Here is a 22,410-nt window from a genome sequence, read left to right on the forward strand (position 1 = left end):
CAACAACTCACGAGAAAACAAGGCCAAATCCGCATCATGTGCAGGTCAAACGTGGTTGACGAGATTCCATGCAGGGACTGCACGAAACACGACATAGGAGAAAGAGGCTGACAACTAGAGAGCTGCATTCGTAATTTCACCTGGACTGTAAACGCCTCGGACAGCTGTTCCTTGCAGTTATGCACAGAATATTGAATGTCTCTGATTCCAGGGCTTGGAACTCGGATGATATGACCGTCTGCAGCACTGGTTACTTCTTTGTGTGAGGTAACCCCTGATGGAACACATGTAACACTCTATTGCTCATTGAGAAATACATCCAAAATAGGAGTTCATAGCAGCATTTCTGTTGTCTTTCTGGTGCTGTCCCTGACATGCCCTGTGACACTGCACTTATTCTGTGTTTCCTGAGGGTTCAGCACATGCTTCCACGATCGTATTATGGGCAGCAATCTGCATTTTCGCTTCAATAACGGGTGTGTGAAGCGGAGGTCCACCATTCTCGATTCTATTTTTCTCTTCTTATGCGCAACTGCAATACAGTAAAGGATTAATTAATATTGTAAGTTGATATACAGAGGCCTGTGAAATACCGAAGTTTTAATGACATTTATGCAATGGTTAGCGATTACCTTGATTCAGGAAATAAGGATGTAAAGTCTGTTTGGCTGGAGTTGAGGAACAGTGAGGAATGAACTCACAAGCATGTGTAGTTTACAAGCCCACTTGCAGAAACCACAAAGCGAAATAAATCGTACAAGGAAAAAATATTGTGTGTGAGTAACAAAAATGGCAATAGTTATGCGTGATGTTAACTTCCCATCTAAAACTCTCGGTTCCATTATACAAACGTTTGGAGAACCATAATCAAAAAAATCCCACATGTCCCATAAAACATCACGAGGGATATCTTGGTAATTGATTACTCTACTGGTGACTTAATTTTCCTATTTTCTTGGAAACCATCTCTTTAATTTTCTGCACATCGTTTGCGTTTCTATCGATTTTAATAGTAGCGTGTCTTTTGATTCTTCCCAACAAAGTATATGATCTCGCATTCCCGACATGAAACTGCATCTGCCAAGAATACTCCAATTGTTGGCGGGAATCCTGAGGAACAGAATGTACATGTATTTGGAAAGACAAGGACTGATTCGGGACAGTTAACATGGCTTTGTGCGTGGGAAATCATGTCTCACAAATTTGATTGAGTTTTTTGAAGAAGTAACAAAGAGGATTGATGAGGGCAGAGCAGTAAATGTGATCTATATGGACTTCAGTAAGGCGTTCAACAATGTTCCCCATGGGAGACTGATTGGCAAGGTTAGATCTCATGTAACAGCAGTGGACCTAACACCGACCCTTGTGGTACGCCGCCAGTACCTGGACACCAAGAAGAACATATTCCATTAACTACAACACTGTTTTCTATTGGCAAGCCAATTACTGATCAAAGCTGCAATCTCTCCCACAATTCCAGTCCACCGTATTTTGTATAATAGCCTATTGTGGGGAAACTTATCGAACAACTTTCTGAAACCCATATACATCACATCAACCGGTTTACTGTCATCTCCCTGTTTGGTCACTTTGTCAAAAAAATCAATACGATTCGTTAGGCAAGGCATACCCATCACAAAACCGTGCTGACTGTCCCTGATCAGATTATTCTTTTCTAGATGGTCCTAAATCCTATCTATAATAACCTTTTCCAACACGTTACCAACAACTGCAGTGAGACTCACTGGTCTGTAATGAACAGGGTTGTCTCTACGACACTTTTTGAACACGGGAACAACGTATGCTATGCTCCATTCCACAGGAACTATTCCTGTAGACAACGTTGATTTGACGATCGACGCCAAAGGCTCATCAATCTCTTCCCTTGCTTCCCAGAGGATACTAGGACAGATCCCATCCAGCCCAGGGGACTTGTCTGTTATCACACTCTGCAGTATTTCTATCACCTAATCCTTGTGAACCTCAATCTCTCGTACTCTGGACGCAAGTATCTCAGTATCTTCCTCGCCAACATTTTCATTTTCTATAGCGAACACTGTCGAAAAATATTTATTTAGCGCTTCCCCAATCTCCTCTGACTCCACACACAACTTCCCATTATTATCCTTGATTGTCCCAAATTTAACTCTCGTCATTCTTTTAATCCTGACATACCTATGGAAAACATTAGGGTTAACCCTGATCCTATCTGCCAACAACTTCTCATGTCTCCTCCTGGCTCTTCTCAGCTCTCTGTTGAGATCTTTCCTGATATCGTTGGAACCCTCGAGAGCTCTAACTGAGTTTTCACATTTTGTCCTAACATAAAACTTCTTGTTCTTCTTGACCAGGGATTCCACTTCCTTAGTAAACCATGGCTCACGCGTTCTATATCTTCCTCCCTGCCTGACAGGTACATACTTATCTTGGACACACAGGAGCTTTTCCTTGAATAAACTCCACATTTTAATGTGCTCACCCCCTGCAGTTTCCTACCCCATTCTACGCTTCCTAAATCTTACCTAATCTTCCTAAATCTTGGGACTTGTGCCTCACAACACACTTCACATTCAACAACCAGATATACGAACAAATCAACGGACCACCCATGGGCTCACCGATCTCGGGACTCATAGCAGAAGCAGTAAAGCAAAGGTCAGAGCAGTCTTACCGCAAATTCAACCCAAACACTGGTTCAGATACGTGGATGACACCTTTGTAATCATTAAAAACACGGAAATAGAGAAAACACACAGGATCATCAACTCCACACTCACAGGAATCCGATTCACCAGAGAGGAAGAATAGGGCAACCAACTCCCATTCCTAATCGTGATGGTACAGAGAACAACTAACGGAGAATTCACCACAAAGGTACACAAGAAAGCCACACACACAGACCAAGTCCTGAATTATGAGAGCAACCACCCCAACATACACAAACGAAGTTGCATCAAGACACTATTCAAAAGGGGCACAACACACTGCAGCACACCAGAACTGCAAAAAGAGGAAGAGGAACACCTATACAAGGTATTCGCCGAAAACGGATATCCTCGCAATTTTATCAACAGATGCCTAAGGGATAGACCACGGAATGAGGACATGCCACAACCCAAAGGACTAGCCACACTACCACACATCAAGAAAATCTCCGAACTGACAGCCAGAATACTGCGATCACTAGGACTCTTAACAGCACACAAACCAACAGCCACACTCAGACAACAGCTTACTAGAACTATGGACCCGACACCCAACATGAGAAAAACTAATGTAGTATACAAAATCCCATGCAAGGACTGCACAAAACACTATATAGGACAAACAGGAAGACAGCTAACGATCCGCATCCAGGAACACCAACTAGCCACGAAACGACGCGACCAACTATGCGTAATCGCCACACACACAGACGACAAGCAACATGAATTCGAGTGGGGCAACACTACTATTATAGGGCAAGCCAAACACAGAACAGCCAGGGAATTCCCAGAAGCATGGCAGTCATCCACAAACTCCATCAACAACCACATCGACTTGGACCCAATATACCAGCCACTGCAGCAGAGAGCTGAAACTGACAACAGGAAGCGGCAAGGACAGGCCACTATAAATGACGCAGGAAACAACACAGAAGCGCTTCACAGGAGGCTCCCAAGCACTGAGGATGCCACCTAGACAGGGGACATTTCCAACAAAACCTTCCAGCTCGGCGAACAGAAACACATCATTGTCTTGAGTGTTCCAGAGTTTTTCATTGTCCCAGAGTCCAGATGAAGTTTGCATTCCTCACGTACGTGAGAGAGAATGATTTCAATGTCTCAAATCAGTTCCTGTCCCGAGAACATCAGAGTCAATGTCCCATCCTCTACTCGGTCCGACAGTTCACACTACTTCATTCTCCTCTGATTCCATTTACCAAAGAGTTTCTCAAGATTTACAAAGCTGGAGCCTAGATTATATGGTTTGCTTCCTAAACATTTTTTCAACTGCCAACTGACAATATTTTCACAGTATCTCTTCACAATCCTCTGGCTTGCACCATGTCCAGGGATGAGAAGTCCCGTTTGGTGGAGAGATTCCCGAGGCTGATGAGTTTCACTTTGGAACAAAGATGGTTAAGTGGCGATTTCCTGCGGTTGTTTCTAATGATGGGAGAGGGAGCGGTGGGGACTTTGACGAGCACTTTGACGAGCAGGAGGAAGTGTTGCCACTGACCCGAGTCAGAGAACAGTGGACAGGGATGAAAGGAATCTTATGAAAAGCAGCACTTCTGCTCAGGATGTTCAATAACAGCTGCAGAAACCCGATGTGTCGAGCAGTGTATCTGGAAAGAGAAACAGAGATAATGTTTTAAATATGGAACATTTCTGATGAAGAACTCGAGTTTCCCAAGTCTAATCAAATTACCGGCCTGGTTCACAAAATAGTTTTTCTGAACTTTGAGCGAAAATTGTACCGACAGGAAAGCATACATAATGTAGCCAGCAGGATTCGAACCTACATGGGGAAACCCCAATGGATTTCTAATACCATCGCCTTAACCACTCGACCATGACTACAGACTGGTTCGGTGCGTTGAGCCTTGACCAAATCAGCCGTGATCTCATTGAAAGCTCTCGTTGACTTGAGCGAAATGCTTCCATCTCCTTTCATACCTTTGCTGTCATTTGTAAGCTGCGAGACACCAATGTAAAAGTAGAAAAACACAAAGGTAGGAAAAGATATTTGCAGGCAAACTGAGTCAAAATTATTTATTGAAAGGGAAATCACACTTGGCAATTTGCCATATCTCTTTGCGAACATGACCAGCAGAAGTAAGCAAGGGAGCTATTGATCTGAGTATTCTCGGACCTGAAGCAAACAAAGTTTAGTAACATATTCATTTATTTTTCTGGCGAACGAAATGATCTTTCCTGATGGTTACAATGAAAGAGATGGTTCCCAATAAAAGACAGAGATTAATTCGCATGTAGATATATTTCAATGTGACACGATTCATTTTCAGTCCCTAATTACCCCAGAGATGGAGGAGGTGAGTTACTTTTCTTCACTCTTCAACTCCTCAGCACGGAGGTACAAACATGAAACCGCTAGAGATGGACTTCTTGAATTGGGAACCAGAGACACTGAAGAAACTAGGCAAAAGTGAGGACTGCAGATGCTGGAAACCTGACTTTAGATCAGAGTGATGCTGGAAAAGCACAGCAGGTCAGGCTGCATCCGAGGAGCAGGAGAGTCGACGTTTCTGTTGCCAGTCATGCTCCGCTGCACAAACAATTTTCGTTTTTGGCTCAGATTTCCAGCACCTGCAGCTATTTGTTTTATGTTAACCTTCATAATGTTTTGGACAAAACCAATGACCTGCCAGCATCGGAAAATCGGCAGAAGTACTGGTACACCGATATGTTTGCTGAACAATACAACCATTCCATGAGCGGGAATACGATCCGGGCCACGGTGCTGAGAGTACCGAATCCTCACAAGTAAATAACAAGACAAGGCGATAGATACTATCGTATTTGGTGTAAATAAAACACCCTGTCTGAACATTTTCGTTGCAGATTTTTTTCAAATTGTCTTCGAAGATTTACAAAGTGGGAAAAGGCCATTCCGCCCGTGTGCATTGCGGCTAATCAGAGAGCCATGTATTCCAGTCGCAGTTTCGAAGTTTGGCCCAAAGCCTCGTGTGTTCTAATGTTTCCAGGTCAAATGTCAATGAGGTTATCCTATGTTCTTACATTGCACAATAATGGGACAGAAGTATAACGAATTGTAACTCTTTTGAGGAACTCATGCTCATTTTCACCCTAAGAGGGAGACACACCAGAAGATACCGCCAAACTGACGGAGGTGTCCGTTGTGGAGAGCTGGAATTTGAAATGGACCATAGGACAAATGCAAGCTTTACATACGGAAGCACAGAGGAGATGTCCCGAGAGAACTTTACAGGGGAGCGTCAACGTATACCACGGTTAAAGCGAAACATCCCCCCTAGAGCCAGGTAGGACTCGAACCTACAATCTTCTGATCCGAAGTCAGACGCGTTATCCATTACGCCACTGGCCCAAGAGACAAACCTGCACTTGGCAGAATGTCGATATGTAATGCCATGGACTTTCACGGAATCAGAATTAAAAAGGTGAACAAGCACCGAAGATAATCACCAACATTGCTTCACTTCGAAGTTTCCAATTTGTGAAGCAGAGCCTTTCACTGGCAAAGGGGAGACATTTGTCCTCAGCTGCCTGCTTCAGGGTCGCCTCCTTCTCTGCTGGAAGTTTCCATCGTTTTATTCACAGTCACGACGCGATTTCATGATCCACTCCAGTGAAAAAGTGTCATGGTGTCGTCCAAACAAGACCCTGCAGAAACTCGGCGAGAAACCTCTGGTCATTTCGAGCTCAGGATGTGGAATTAGACGAGATGCGTGACAACTTTTATTGGCGCTGCCACTTCACTGAAATTAGCGGCTCAAAACGAGCCGTTGTAAGCATCAGCTTGATCTGTACCTTCCTGCAGTGCATTTGCTCAACAAAATCAGATCGCTCCCATCCGGCCCAGTTGACTTATCTATTTTCACACTCTGCAGTATTTCTAATATCTCTTTCTTGTGAACCTCAATCTCTTCTCGTCTAGACGTAAGTAGCTCTGTATCTTACTCGCCAACGTTTTCATTTACTTTTGCGAACACTGTCAAAAATATTTATTTAGTGCTTCCCCTGTCTCCTCTGACTCCACACATAACTTCCCACGATGATCCTTGATTGTCACAAATTTAACTCTCGTCATTCTTTTATTCCTGACATACCTATGGAAAGCCTTAGGGTTAACCCTGATCCTATCTGCCAACAACTTCTCATGACTCCTCCTGGCTCTTCTCAGCTCTCTTTTTAGGTCTCTCCTGATATCATCGGAACCCTCGAGCGCTCTAACTGAGTTTTCACATTTTGTCCTAACATAAGACTTCTTGTTCTTCTTGACCAGGGATTCCACTTCCTTAGTAAACCACGGCTCACGCGTTCTATATCTTCCTCCCTGCCTGACAGGTACATACTTATCGAGGACACACAGGAGCTTTTCCTTGAATAAGCTCCACATTTTAATGTGCTCACCCCCTGCAGTTTCCTACCCCATTCTACGCTTCCTAAATCTTACCTCATTGCATCGTAATTTCCCTTCCACCAGCTGAAACTCTTGCTCCGTGCAGTACACCTATCCCTTTCAATCACGAAAGTAAACCTGAGAGAATTGGGATCGCTGTCTCCAAAGTGCTCACCTACTTCCGAATCTAAAACCTGGCCAGGCTCGTTACCCAGTACTAAATCGAAAGTGGCTTCGTCCCTTGAAGGCATGTGTACGTACTGTGTCAGGAATCCCTCCTGCACACACTGGGCAAAAAATGACTCATCTATAGTACTCGTACTGTAGTGATCCCAGTAAATATTTGGATATTGTCTTGAGTGTTCCAGAGTTTTTCATTGTCCCAGAGTCCAGATGAAGTTTGCATTCCTCACGTACGTGAGCGAGAATGATTTCAATGTCTCAGATCAGTTCCTGTCCCGAGAACATCAGAGTCAATGTCCCGTCCTCTACTCGGTCCGACAGTTCACACTTCTTCATTCTCCTCTGATTCCATTTCCCAAAGAGTTTCTCAAGATTTACAAAGCTGGAGCCTAAATTATATGGTTTGCTTCCTAAACATTTTTTCAACTGCCAACTGACAATATTTTCACAGTATCTCTTCACAATCCTCTGGCTTGCACCATGTCCAGGGATGAGAAGTCCCGTTTGGTGGAGAGATTCCCGAGGCTGATGAGTTTCGCTTTGGAACAAAGATGGTTAAGTGGCGATTTCCTGCGGTTGTTTCTAATGATGGGAGAGGGAGCGGTGGGGAATGAGCACTTTGACGAGCAGGAGGAAGTGTTGCCACTGACCCGAGTCAGAGAACAGTGGACAGGGATGAAAGGAATCTTATGAAAAGCAGCACTTCTGCTCAGGATGTTCAATAACAGCTGCAGAAACCCGATGTGTCGAGCAGTGTATCTGGAAAGAGAAACAGAGATAATGTTTTAAATATGGAACATTTCTGATGTAGAACTCGAGTTTCCCAAGTCTAATCAAATTACCGGCCTGGTTCATAAAATAGTTTTTCTGAACTTTGAGCGAAAATTGTACCAGCAGGAAAGCATTCATAACGTAGTCAGTAGGATTCGAACCTACGTGGGGAAACCCCAATGGATTTCTAATCCATCGCCTTAACCACTCGGCCATGACTACAGATGGCCCAGGTGCGTTGAGCATTGACCAAATCAGCCGTGATCTCATTGAAAGCTACCGTTGACTTGATGAGCGAAATGCTCCCATCTCCTTTCATACCTTTGCTGTCATTTGTAAGCTGCGAGACACCAATGTAAAAGAAGAAAAGCACAAAGGTAGGAAAAGATATTTGCAGGCAAACTGAGTCAAAATTATTTATTGGAAGGAAAATCACACTTGGCAATTTGCCATATCTCTTTGAGAACATGACCAGCAGAAGTAAGCAAGGGAGCTATTGATCTGAGTATTCTCGGACCTGAAGCAAACAAAGGTTAGTGACATATTCATTTCTTTTTCTGGCGAACGAAATGATCTTTCCTGATGGTTACAATGAAAGAGATGGTTCCCAATAAAAGACAGAGATTAATTCGCATGTAGATATATTTCAATGTGACACGTTTCATTTTCAGTCCCTAATTACCCCAGAGATGGAGGAGGTGAGTTACTTTTCTTCACTCTTCAACTCCTCAGCACGGAGGTACAAACTTGAAACCGCTAGAGATGGACTTCTTGAATTGGGAACCAGAGACACTGAAGAAACTAGGCAAAAGTGAGGACTGCAGATGCTGGAAACCTGACTTTAGATCAGAGTGATGCTGGAAAAGCACAGCAGGTCAGGCTGCATCCGAGGAGCAGGAGAGTCGACGTTTCTGTTGCCAGTCATGCTCCGCTGCACAAACAATTTTCGTTTTTGGCTCAGATTTCCAGCACCTGCAGCTATTTGTTTTATGTTAACCTTCATAATGTTTTGGACAAAACCAATGACCTGCCAGCATCGGAAAATCGGCAGAAGTACTGGTACACCGATATGTTTGCTGAACAATACAACCATTCCATGAGCGGGAATACGATCCGGGCCACGGTGCTGAGAGTACCGAATCCTCACAAGTAAATAACAAGACAAGGCGATAGATACTATCGTATTTGGTGTAAATAAAACACCCTGTCTGAACATTTTCGTTGCAGATTTTTTTCAAATTGTCTTCGAAGATTTACAAAGTGGGAAAAGGCCATTCCGCCCGTGTGCATTGCGGCTAATCAGAGAGCCATGTATTCCAGTCGCAGTTTCGAAGTTTGGCCCAAAGCCTCGTGTGTTCTAATGTTTCCAGGACAAATGTCAATGAGGTTATCCTATGTTCTTACATTGCACAATAATGGGACAGAAGTATAACGAATTGTAACTCTTTTGAGGAACTCATGCTCATTTTCACCCACAGAGGGAGACACACCAGAAGATACCGCCATACTGACGGAGGTGTCCGTTGTGGAGAGCTGGAATTTGAAATGGACCATAGGACAAATGCAAGCTTTACATGCGGAAGCACAGAGGAGATGTCCCGAGAGAACTTTACAGGGGAGCGTCAACGTATACCACGGTTAAAGCGAAATATCCCCCCTCGAGGCAGGTAGGACTCGAACCTACAATCTTCTGATCCGAAGTCAGGCGCGTTATCCATTACGCCACTGGCCCAAGAGACAAACCTGCACTTGGCAGAATGTCGATATGTAATGCCATGGACTTTCACGGAATCAGATTTAAAAAGATGAACAAGCACCGAAGATAATCACCAACATTGCTTCACTTCGAAGTTTCCAATTTGTGAAGCAGTGCCTTTCACTGGCAAAGGAGAGACATTTGTCCTCAGCTGCCTGCTTCAGGGTCGCCTCCTTCTCTGCTGGAAGTTTCCATCGTTTTATTCACAGTCACGACGCGATTTCATGATCCACTCCAGTGAAAAAGTGTCATGGTGTCGTCCAAACAAGACCCTGCAGAAACTCGGCGAGAAACCTCTGGTCATTTCGAGCTCAGGATGTGGAATTAGACGAGATGCGTGACAACTTTTATTGGCGCTGCCACTTCACTGAAATTAGCGGCTCAAAACGAGCTGTTGTAAGCATCAGCTTGATTTGTACCTTCCTGCAGTGCATTTGCTAAACAAAATCAGATCGCTCCCATCCGGCCCAGCTGACTTATCTATTTTCACACTCTGCAGTATTTCTAATATCTCTTTCTTGTGAACCTCAATCTCTTCTCGTCTCGACGCAAGTAGCTCTGTATCTTCCTCGCCAACATTTTCATTTTCTATAGCGAACACTGTCGAAAAATATTTATTTAGTGCTTCCCCTATCTCCTCTGACTCCACACACAACTTCCCACTATTATCCTTGATTGTCACAAATTTAACTCTCGTCATTCTTTTATTCCTGACATACCTATGGAAAGCCTTAGGGTTAACCCTGATCCTATCTGCCAACAACTTCTCATGACTCCTCCTAGCTCCTCTCAGCTCTCTTTTTCGGTCTCTCCTGATATCGTCGGAACCCTCGAGCGCTCTAACTGAGTTTTCACATTTTGTCCTAACAGAAGACTTCTTGTTCTTCTTGACCAGGGATTCCACTTCCTTAGTAAACCACGGCTCACGCGTTCTATATCTTCCTCCCTGCCTGACAGGTACATATTTATCTAGGACACACAGGAGCTTTTCCTTGAATAAGCTCCACATTTTAATGTGCTCACCCCCTGCAGTTTCCTACCCCATTCTACGCTTCCTAAATCTTACCTCATTGCATCGTAATTTCCCTTCCACCAGCTGAAACTCTTGCTCCGTGGAGTACACCTATCCCTTTCAATCACGAAAGTAAACCTGAGAGAATTGGGATCGCTGTCTCCAAAGTGCTCACCTACCTCCGAATCTAAAACCTGGCCAGGCTCGTTACCCAGTACTAAATCGAAAGTGGCTTCGTCCCTTGAAGGCATGTGTACGTACTGTGTCAGGAATCCCTCCTGCACACACTGGGCTAAAAATGACTCATCTATAGTACTCGTACTGTAGTGATCCCAGTAATTATTTGGATATTGTCTTGAGTGTTCCAGAGTTTTTCATTGTCCCAGAGTCCAGATGAAGTTTGCATTCCTCACGTACGTGAGCGAGAATGATTTCAATGTCTCAGATCAGTTCCTGTCCCGAGAACATCAGAGTCAATGTCCCATCCTCTACTCGGTCCGACAGTTCACACTTCTTCATTCTCCTCTGATTCCATTTCCCAAAGAGTTTCTCAAGATTTACAACGCTGGAGCCTAAATTATATGGTTTGCTTAACAAACATTTTTTCAACTGCCAACTGACAATATTTTCACAGTATCTCTTCACAATCCTCTGGCTTGCACCATGTCCAGGGATGAGAAGTCCCGTTTGGTGGAGAGATTCCCGAGGCTGATGAGTTTCACTTTGGAACAAAGATGGTTAAGTGGCGATTTCCTGCGGTTGTTTCTAATGATGGGAGAGGGAGCGGTGGGGAATGAGCACTTTGACGAGCAGGAGGAAGTGTTGCCACTGACCCGAGTCAGAGAACAGTGGACAGGGATGAAAGGAATCTAATGAAAAGCAGCACTTCTGCTCAGGATGTTCAATAACAGCTGCAGAAACCCGATGTGTCGAGCAGTGTATCTGGAAAGAGAAACAGAGATAATGTTTTAAATATGGAACATTTCTGATGTAGAACTCGAGTTTCCCAAGTCTAATCAAATTACCGGCCTGGTTCACAAAATAGTTTTTATGAACTTTGAGCGAAAATTGTACCAGCAGGAAAGCATTCATAACGTTGTCAGCAGGATTCGAACCTACGTGGGGAAACGCCCATGGATTTCTAATCCATCGCCTTAACCACTCGGCCATGACTACAGATGGCTCCGGTGCGCTGAGCATTGACCAAATCAGCCGTGATCTCATTGAAAGCTACCGTTGACTTGATGAGCGAAATGCTCCCATCTCCTTTCATACCTTTGCTGTCATTTGTAAGCTGCGAGACACCAATGTAAAAGAAGAAAAGCACAAAGGTAGGAAAAGATATTTGCAGGCAAACTGAGTCAAAATTATTTATTGAAAGGAAAATCACACTTGGCAATTTGCCATATCTCTTTGCGAACATGACCAGCAGAAGTTAGCAAGGGAGCTATTGATCTGAGTATACTCGGATCTGAAGCAAACAAAGGTTAGTGACATATTCATTTCTTTTTCTGGCGAACGAAATGATCTTTCCTGGTGGTTACAATGAAAGAGATGGTTCCCAATAAAAGACAGAGATTAATTCGCATGTAGATATATATCAATGTGACACGATTCATTTTCAGTCCCTAATTACCCCAGAGATGGAGGAGGTGAGTTACTTTTCTTCACTCTTCAACTCCTCAGCACGGAGGTACAAACATGAAACCGCTAGAGATGGACTTCTTGAATTGGGAACCAGAGACACTGAAGAAACTAGGCAAAAGTGAGGACTGCAGATGCTGGAAACCTGACTTTAGATCAGAGTGATGCTGGAAAAGCACAGCAGGTCAGGCTGCATCCGAGGAGCAGGAGAGTCGACGTTTCTGTTGCCAGTCATGCTCCGCTGCACAAACAATTTTCGTTTTTGGCTCAGATTTCCAGCACCTGCAGCTATTTGTTTTATGTTAACCTTCATAATGTTTTGGACAAAACCAATGACCTGCCAGCATCGGAAAATCGGCAGAAGTATTGGTACACCGATATGTTTGCTGAACAATACAACCATTCCATGAGCGGGAATACGATCCGGGCCACGGTGCTGAGAGTACCGAATCCTCACAAGTAAATCCTCACAAGAACATTTTCGTTGCAGATTGTTTTCAACTTGTCTTCGAAGATTTACAAAGTGGGAAAAGGCCATTCCGCCCATTGTGCATTGCGGCTAATCAGAGAGCCATCTATTCTAATCGCAGTTTCCAACTTTGGCCCAACGTTTGGTCAATGTGTCATGCAGAAACTCAGTGAGTTCACTCAGACATTTTTGTGTGTGCAGAATGATTTGCCACATTTAAGGCAAATTCAATGGCATCCGAATGGGTATATAGACAGGAAGCGTTCGGAGAGATAAGGAAACCATTTTGGCAAATATGGTTCAATTAATTTCGGTTATCTGTTCAGCAGGGACAGGTTCGATAGTCGGGTCTTTTTCCGTGCTCGGCATCTTTGATGTGCTCCCGCAGCTGACACCAGTTTTAATGGACCATTTGCAAAAAATGCACTCTGTTTGTTACGCTGTCAGCGCGTTTGCCTATATTTCTGGAGGGTGGATGGGACCAGTTGACCCAGCGATGAGGGTCTTTCTGGACTTTTGCTGCCAATGACCATTCGTTTGGCACCTTCCCAACTTTGCCATCAAAGAGTTTGCTGAAGAATAATACCGCACTGATAATGTTACCCCCCTCAGCTCTCCAACGAATCCAGAAACTGACAGCTCTTCATGTGGAACAGAAGCAAAACAGAAAGGGTGGACCATTGCCAGGCACACCGAAGCATGCATGCTGCCTTTGTTGCGAAGCTCGTGTGCTTCATGGAGATGTTGTTGGAATGTTTTGCGGAGCTGGGAAGTGGGATCCACACAGTTCTGGGTAACATCCTCAGGGTTGCAGAGCCTCTTGTGAAGCCTACTGTCCAGTGGCGTTTGGAATTGATTTAGTTTCATTGCCGCTGGGTCCGGTTGTTGGTGTTGCAGATTGGATCCTGATCAATGTGTTTATTGATGGAATCCATGGATGGGTGCCCTGCTTCTAGAAAATCTCTGGCTGCCTTCTGATTGCCATGTTCTATTACTGTTGTGCTGTTCTCCAGGATGCTTGCTGTCTGTACGTATAGCTACTCGGGACAGCTGGCCATGGCAATTACTGACGGCCACACAAATTCTTTACCACGCATATGTATCCCACAACCGCATTCCCAGATGTCTGGCACACTAAATTGTCAACTAGGATATGCCATAAAGCAATTGAAACACCATGCTTCCCTTTATTAAAATAAATTTCTGGAAACTGATAGCCAGACTCCTCTGAACACACGGACTTAGGACAGCACATAAACCAACAGCCTCGCTGAGGGAAAGCTCACCAGAAAACAATATCCAATGCCCATCTTGTGCAGGACAAATGTGGTTGTCAAGATTCCACGCAGGGACTGCACGAAACACTATATCGGAGAAACAGTCAGACAAATAGCGAGCTGCAATCATGAACTTCAGCCAGCCTGTATACGCCACGGGCAGATGTTCTTGTAGTTGTATGGAGGGGTAGGGCATTGAGTGTTTCTGATTCAGGGGCTTGGACCGTCTGCAGCACTGGTTAATTCCTTGTGTTGTAACGACTGTTGGAACATATGTAAAACTCGATTGCTCATTGAGATGTACATCCACAATATTAGCCGAGAGAAGTATTTTGGTGGTTTTTCTGGTGCTGTTCCTGTCATGCCCTCTGGAACTGGACTTATTGTGTGCTTCCTGACGGTTCGGTGCATGCTTCCGTGATCGTATTTAGGGCAGAAACCTGCGTTTTAGATTCAATGACGTGCGTTTGCACACCTGGTACACCTCCCTGTATTTTGTTATCTCTTATTGTGTGCAATTGCAACCCGGCAAATTATGAATTTACATTGGAAGGTGACAAACGGAGGCTTGTGAAATGCCAAGGTATTAGTGACATTTATCAATTGATTGCATATTACTTTTATTCAGGAGATAAGGATGTAAAACGTGTTTGTGTAGAAATGAGGACCAGTGAGGAAAGAAGTCATCCGCAGGTGGAGTTTACAAGTGCACTCGCAGTAACCACTACGTAGAAGAAAAAAAAACTACATGTGAGTGATAAAAGATGGCAATAGTTACGGGTGATCTTAGTTTCCCATCTCCCACTCACGGTTCAATGGTAAAAAAAAAGTTTGGATGACAATAAACAATAAATCATATCGGTCCCAGAGAACAACGCGAGCCATATTTTGGTCCTCGATTAGTTTACAGCTGACTTAGTATCTGTCTTTTCTTGGAAACCATCTCCTTTGTTGTGACCATCAGGAAAAATATTACATTGACATAAATAAAATGAAGATTATGTCACTACTCTTTGTTTGTTTCATGCCCAAGTACAATCAGACGACCTTGATCAACTTATTTAGTCATGCTAGCAAAGAAATCTGGAAACATGCCAAGTGTGATTTTTCGCTCAATAAATAATTTTGATTCAGTTTGACTGAAACCACCTCTCCCTAAAGTTGTGCTTTTCTTCTTTTAAAATGGTGTCCGGTATCTTCCAAATGACGGCAAAGATACGAGAAGAGATGGAAGCAATTTAGCCTATCAAGTCTGCGACAAAATTCAATGAGATCATGGCTGATTTGGTTCATTCTCAACCCCCGTTTTTATCCTCATCTCCGTGATGCTCCATGTCTGTCTATCACAGCCTTGAATACACCTCGCCTTCACAGCCCTCTGTTCTTAGGAAACCCACGGATTTGCTACCCTCTGAAAGAGTGAATATCCTCCTTATAATTTTCTTAAATGTTTGATCCCTTCAGCTGTGAGAACGCACTCTCGTCCCAATTTCTCGGGGGTGTACATCAGAGCAGAATACGTCCCTGAAGGGAGGTCTGCACTCTCCGGTGCCGCTCCGTGTATTTGAAACATTTTCAGATTTTGACCTCTGATTAAAAATAGTAGACCTAATTTGCACATCAGATTTGCCAGTGGTTAATTTTTTCAAGAAGACTTCAATGAGAGTAATTCTACTGGCAGTGAATAGGGCTAGACAAATTAGATTACTTACAGTGGGGAAACAGGCCCTTCAGGCCAACAAGTCCACACCGCCGCGCCGAAGCACAACCCACCCATACCCCTACATTTACCCCTTACTTAACACTACGGGCAATTTAGCATAGCCAATTCGCCTGACCTGACCTGCATATCTTTGGACTGTGGGAGGAAACCGGAGCACGCGGAGGAAACACACACAGACACGGGGAGAGCGTGCAAACTCCACACAGTCAGTCGCCTGAGGCGGCAATTGAACACGGGTCTCTGGCGCTGTCAGCCAGCAGTGTTAACCACTGTGCCACCGTGCCGCCCTAATGCAAGGACATTTTTCTTTCGCGATCCAGTGCTGTGTTTATTCACCTCTCTGCGCATGAAAATGGATCCTACCCATCCACTTTATCTCTCATTAATATGTGTGCAATTCAAATTGATGCGGCCATGACGACACGCGCGCAATGCTGTCTTAGTATGTCTTATGTAATGGAAAGTTCCAACCTGAAACACCAGTATTCGCTGTCAGACTCTCTTGCTTTCGAAAGGAGGAGGATGCTGGGGTGCCAAGAAAAGCCAAATCCTGGTGTTTCAGGTTGGAACTTTCCATTACATAAGATATATTAAGACAGCATTGCACCGTGTAGTCATGGCCGCGTGATACAGGTGATGGATTAGAAATCTATTGGGGCTTCCCTCCGCAGGTTCGAATTCTGCTGGTTCAGTTTTCAGTGATGTCATGCTGGACGAGTTTTCACTCACAGTTCAGAAATCTCGTCTCAACAAACAAGACCAGTCAGTTGATTAGACTTAGCAAACTCAAGTTATTAATCAAAAATGCAACACACTTAAAACATTATCTCCGTTTCTCTTTTCACAGTTACTGCCAGACCCATCGAGATTTTGCAGTATTCTTTGAATGTACTGTGCAGAAGTGCTGCTTTTGAATAGATTCCTTTTACCGCAGTCCTCCATTGACTAACTCTGGTGAGTGGCAACACTTTCCCCTGCTCGTCGAAGAGCCAATCCCCACCACTCATTTTCCCATCATTATACATAGCCGCAGGAAATTGCTGACAAACCATCTTTGCTCCTAAGCGAAGCTCACCAACATCGGGAATCCCTCCACAAAACGGGACTTCTCATCCCTGGACATGGTGAAATACAGACGATTGTGAACAGAATTTGGGAAAATATTGTCACTTGTCAGGTGATAAAATGTTAAGAAGGCAAAACACGTCACCCAGTCTCCAGCTTTGTGAATCTTCAGAAACTCTTTGGGAAAAGGACTCAGAGGAGAATGAAGAAGGGTGAATTGTCAGACTGCTCGGAAACAGTCAGGACAACTTCCCATTCTTTAAGTGGATGGGACATTGATTCTGATGTTCTCAGGACAAGAACTGATTGTAGATATTGAAGTAATTCTCGGTCTTGTACATGAGGAATACAAACCTTATATGGACACTGGGACAAAGAAAATACTGATTTCACACAAGATACTGAGAGGTTCGAAGATAGATGTTCCCGATTGGAGCAGAGCTGGTTCCCAGTGACATGGGTGTGTCTGTCGTGGATGGGATCAGACTGTTCCCATGTCGTTATTATGAATGTCCCAGTCTTTATTTCGGAAAAGTAAAACTGATAGAGGACAGTTGTCGTTCTGGGAATGGCAGCCTGAAGTGGGAGGTCAATCACAGACTGCTTTCGAGGATCGTCCAAGATTTTAGGTTGGAAGTATCAGCTCATTCGACTGTTAACTGAAATGTTACTGGTTCAATAGCGCCAGGGCGACAGTGATTGATGTTCTTACTGCATCTGTTTTCTGTGCAGCACGGTTTCGTGTTTCTAATGGGGTCGGTAAAATGTTTTCCAAACAGAAACATTTGGTATGACGAACGATAAAAAAAGTTTCTGCATTGCTTTAATGGTTAATGTAAAGAACTGCGGATTCTGGGAATCTGAAGCAAAAACAGAAACTGCTGTCGAAACTAACCAGTTTGGCAGTGCCTGTGGGAGATTACCGAGTTCTGATGAAGTTTTGAAATATTTGTCTCTGCTTCTCTCTGAATAGACGCTGTAAGATCTGCTGAGATTCTCCTGGTATTTCTGTTCGTGGTTTTCACTGAATGCCTATTCCATTTATAAGGATTATACAACCAAACCCACCACAAACCAAAATTAAGAAATAACACCTCAGCATCTCACTCCACCGCAAGCCCAAGGATAACTGCACGATACTGCACTTCTCCAGCTTCCACCCTAAATATATTAAAGAAGCCATACCGTAAGGACAAGCGCTTCACCTGCATAGGAACCGCTTAGATTAGGAATAATGCGACAGACACCTAAAGATTTTGAAGGATATCCTCATGATAATGGGGTACATGTTGAACTGATTGATCGCCAGATCCGGTGTGCCACAGTGAAAATCTGCTGTGAACTCGTCAGAAGACAGACAGAGGATGCGACTAATAGAGTATCTTTCATCGTCAGTACTTTCCTGGAGTTCAGCACGTTCTTCACAGGATTCAGCATGTCACCGATGATGATGATCATCTCACTAAGAACATCCCCATGACTTCAATTCTCACCTTCAAACACCCAGCAAAATTATAACATACGACAGTTTACAGTAAACTACTCAGCCTTCACATAGCATTAACCACAACACCACAGCACCATGCCTTCGTAACCTTTGCAAAACATGGACACTAACATCACCCGTTGGTACACTACCCACCACGTACACGACAGGTACTCATGTGACTCAGGCAATGTTGTTTGTCACATATGCAGCAGGCAATGATACCACAAGATGCCACAAGATACCCAGTAATGGTATATTGGCGAGACCATGCAGATGGTGTGCCAATGGATGAATAGCAATGGCATAACAATTGCCAGACAGGATTATTCACACCCAGTCGGGGAAGAGTTCAGCAATCAAGGACATTTGGTTTTCAATCTTCGACTAAATGTCGGCCAAAGCGGCTTTCGAGGTACACAACAACGCAAAATCGCCAAACAGAATTGGATCGCTAACTGCCTTCGTTGGGGTGATGGCATCAACCATGATATTCGGTTAATGTCACACCACATGTGACCCACCACACTGTTCTGTATCTGTGAAATCTTCCTTATTATTCTGTTTTCACACCATCACCGTGACAAGTTGTTATTGTGTCTCTACCTTAATCACTTTGTTCAATATTGGCTAACTGATAATTGGGTCAAACTCGCGGCATGCGACTCGAGCCAAATAAAAATCAGAAGAACTGGGAATGCTGTAAACCAAGAGCAAGGGCAAGGGTTACTGGGCGGGGTGGGGGAACGGGACTGGGGCATCGTGGCGAAGGGGGCAGGTGTTTCGCTGGTCTGGGGCCATCTGTGGAGGAACATGAGAGTTAATGTTTCGGAACTGGTGACCCTTCCTCTGGTATTTTTGTTGTGGAGTGGTTTTCCAGTTGCTTCTGTTTCTGTTCCATGTCATTCCAGTGCCTTGACTTGTCTCCAGTACGACTTTATTTTAACGGTTTGTAATTATCTCTCTGCCTCACTTTGTTGGATCATCTGTCATCCATTCTGTTGGCACGCAGTTATTGACACATTACTCACACTGTCGGACACTCTTGTTCACTTGCAGAGACTAAGTCTTTCACACTCCGCTCCCACAATTTGCCTGATATTTTGATCTGTCTGCCCTTGATCTCTCTTCCCTTAAATTCGGTGTTCTGTGTTATTCCATCCCACTTCACCTAACGAAAGTGCTCTGGTCCTTTATCTTGTTATTTCAAATAAACATGTGCATCTATAACCTGGTGTGATTTCTGAATTGGTCCATCGCAGTCCAAAACCGCAACCTCCACAGCAGGTACACCGAAATACCACCACACGCACTGTCCCCTCTACACTATGTTCAAGCTCATTTACTCCTGTTGCCTCATGTAATTCTGAACTTGTTGTTGTTCGTGATGAAATCTTAAGTTTCAAGCGGTTCTTTTGCAATGTATGTACTTTGGAATGTGGTTCAATGTCAAAGAAAAACATATTTCAAGGGACGATATATGCTTCAAAGCTTTGCCTGAGTTGTTTAAATGTCATTTATCCTGAACCCAGTGAGCTGACGGAAGAATAAACGTGCTTTGCACCTCTGCCACACGGTGCCAGGGACCCAGTTCAATTCCAGCCTGTGGCGACTGTCTGTATGGTGCTTGTACTCCTCCCATGTGTGCGTGAGTTTTCCTCCCACATTATGAAAGCTGTGTAGTTTCGGTGGATTGCCAAATGGAAAAATACCCAACTTGTCCAGGTATGTGGACGTCAGGTTATTTCGCTGTGAGAAACTGGAAGAGGATCGATTAGGAAGTGGTTTTTGTTGGGATAATCTTCACTCCTTTGGTGTGGACTTGATAGACCGAACGGCCTACTTCCACACAATTGGGATTTTACGAAAATTATTGCGATCGTGCGATTTTCCAGACAGTCCGAAAGATAAATAATGTTTCCAGGTGTCGTTTTGAATGTCTGCAAACGATATTCCAATTCTCACACAGGAACTACACCTCGAAGTCTGCACTTACGCAATTTAAAGTTGTGCATTCAGTGTTCACGCTTCGGAAATCACAGCTTTTTACCATTTCGATAAAATCTTGTGTTTCTTAATCTATATCATAAACAGTCGAATTCGTCTCATTTATCTACATTTAATGCATGTACTTCAAACTGATTGGAATGGTAACTTCTCAGATTCAGGTTCATTTTGATCGTGGATAGGTAGATGACAACCACCCTTCCCATCATCCCAAGTGGATTTGCAAGGCATCGATCACCATCGCTGAGCCGTGCTGCTCCCTGGGAGAGGGTGAAGCGCGGTGATGGCCTGTTCGGTGACATCATACATGTATTTGTCTCCAGTTAGTTTCTATGGAGTCGGACTGACAATGAGGGGAGGTTCGAAGGCAAGAGCTGATTCTGGGAGGGGAAGCCTCTTGAAGAGGTTTTGGCAGTATCTGAGAGACTTTCCCACCTTCAAACAGGCAAAATCATTGAATAAAATCTCGGGGGATGCCATCTAACAGGAGAATGGTGTAACCGAAAATATATAACATAGCCTAAATGAAGATAAATACCGCAGTCTTAGCAGGACGAATGGTAAGAAGAACATATTTGATTGAGGACTTCCTGCTACAGCCTTTAAGTAGCGCAGCTAAGCCAGCTGCTCATAAATGATGGTAAAACATCTATCCTCTAACTGATCACCTTCAGCCACGTGCTGGAGTATTCTAGTCTACTTATGTCTACCTTTTGCTGCAAAATGGCTATAGAGACGTGTATGTCTTTGATATCGGCCTATTCGGAAGAATGGCTCCACTAAGGTTTGAAGTTAGCTTTCGTGATTCGTTGGTTCGCACTGCTGCCTTACAGCATGAAGGACCTGGATTCGATTCCAGCCTCAGGCGACCGTTTCGAGTTCGCATATTCTCCCTGTGTCTGCATGGGTTTCTTCGGGTTGCTCCAGTTTCCTACTACAGTCCAAAGATATGCAGGTTAGATAAATTGGATATGCTAAATTGTACCTCGTTCTCCAGAATGTGTTGGTCAGGAGCAGTGCAAAGTAATAGGGAAGGGAAATTGCTGTGGGTGGAATACTCCTTAGAGGTTGCATGTGAACTTGTTGGGCCTAATGACCTGTTTCCACACTGTAGGGATGGTATGATTCTATTTCATAACGTCGATACTTTAACAGCGTAAGGCATGGTACAACTCAGCAGCTTGTTCGTAAAATAGCGAATGATGGATTCACGCTGATTATCTGTGGCAAAGTTAACGGGCAAGTGTTCATCTGAATTGGAATTGACGACTGTGCAAATTTACTTGAAACCGAATCATGGCTGGAAAATACCTCCAGTGAGAATGCATCACCAAATTCAACATTTCTATTCATGGCAAGTTGCTGACTCAGCCTATCTCAAATGTCTGATTACATGAATCTGCTGCAAGAACACAGTGGTACATATTTCCAAACTGCTCCTCTCAACTCTGTAGCTTAAGCGTTACATTTTTTGTGAAGGTTTTCTCACCTCCCAGTAAGTGTTGGCCTTCTAACAATTGAGTTTGACAAAGTTTATTTGAAGAGTTCATTAAACTATTTGGATGTTTTGAAGTGGGGGAGGAGAGCAACCCTCTGATCCACTGGGACAGTGAAGGACTGACTGAAGGAATACCTGTCCAATTGTGATGTTTAGTAGCTTGGAAGGGAACATACAGATAATGATTTTCCCATTCGTTAACTTCCTTTGCCTTTAGGACGATAGTAGTACAAGAGTTGGAGTGTGCTGTCAAATGGAAATTGTTGATGAATCAAAAAGCTGCGACAGTGGTGAATGGACTGAAATTATACATAAAATGCCAATCGAACTAACTTAATTGCCATGGAATGGAACGTTCTGAAGAAATTCAGCCGACCTGGTAGCAACTGTGAAAAGTGTCAGAGAAGTAATG

At 43.9% G+C, this 22,410-nt stretch overlaps 3 non-coding genes across 3 annotated transcripts; all 3 read right to left on the minus strand.

Moving 5' to 3' along the window:
• Positions 1 to 5,999: 5,999 nt before the first annotated feature.
• trnar-ucg (transfer RNA arginine (anticodon UCG)) lies at positions 6,000 to 6,072 on the minus strand. The gene has a single exon. It is a non-coding gene; the product is annotated as a tRNA-Arg (tRNA).
• Positions 6,073 to 8,201: 2,129 nt separating this feature from the next.
• Positions 8,202 to 8,283, minus strand: trnas-aga (transfer RNA serine (anticodon AGA)). Its single transcript has one exon. It is a non-coding gene; the product is annotated as a tRNA-Ser (tRNA).
• Positions 8,284 to 9,720: 1,437 nt separating this feature from the next.
• On the minus strand, positions 9,721 to 9,793 carry trnar-ucg (transfer RNA arginine (anticodon UCG)). The gene has a single exon. It is a non-coding gene; the product is annotated as a tRNA-Arg (tRNA).
• Between the last annotated feature and the right edge of the window lie 12,617 nt (positions 9,794 to 22,410).

This window comes from Chiloscyllium plagiosum, unplaced genomic scaffold, assembly GCF_037043375.1.
Source record: "Chiloscyllium plagiosum isolate Xiang-an unplaced genomic scaffold, Cpla_swu_hap1 HiC_scaffold_42, whole genome shotgun sequence".
In the NCBI taxonomy this organism is placed as follows: Eukaryota; Metazoa; Chordata; class Chondrichthyes; order Orectolobiformes; family Hemiscylliidae; genus Chiloscyllium; species Chiloscyllium plagiosum.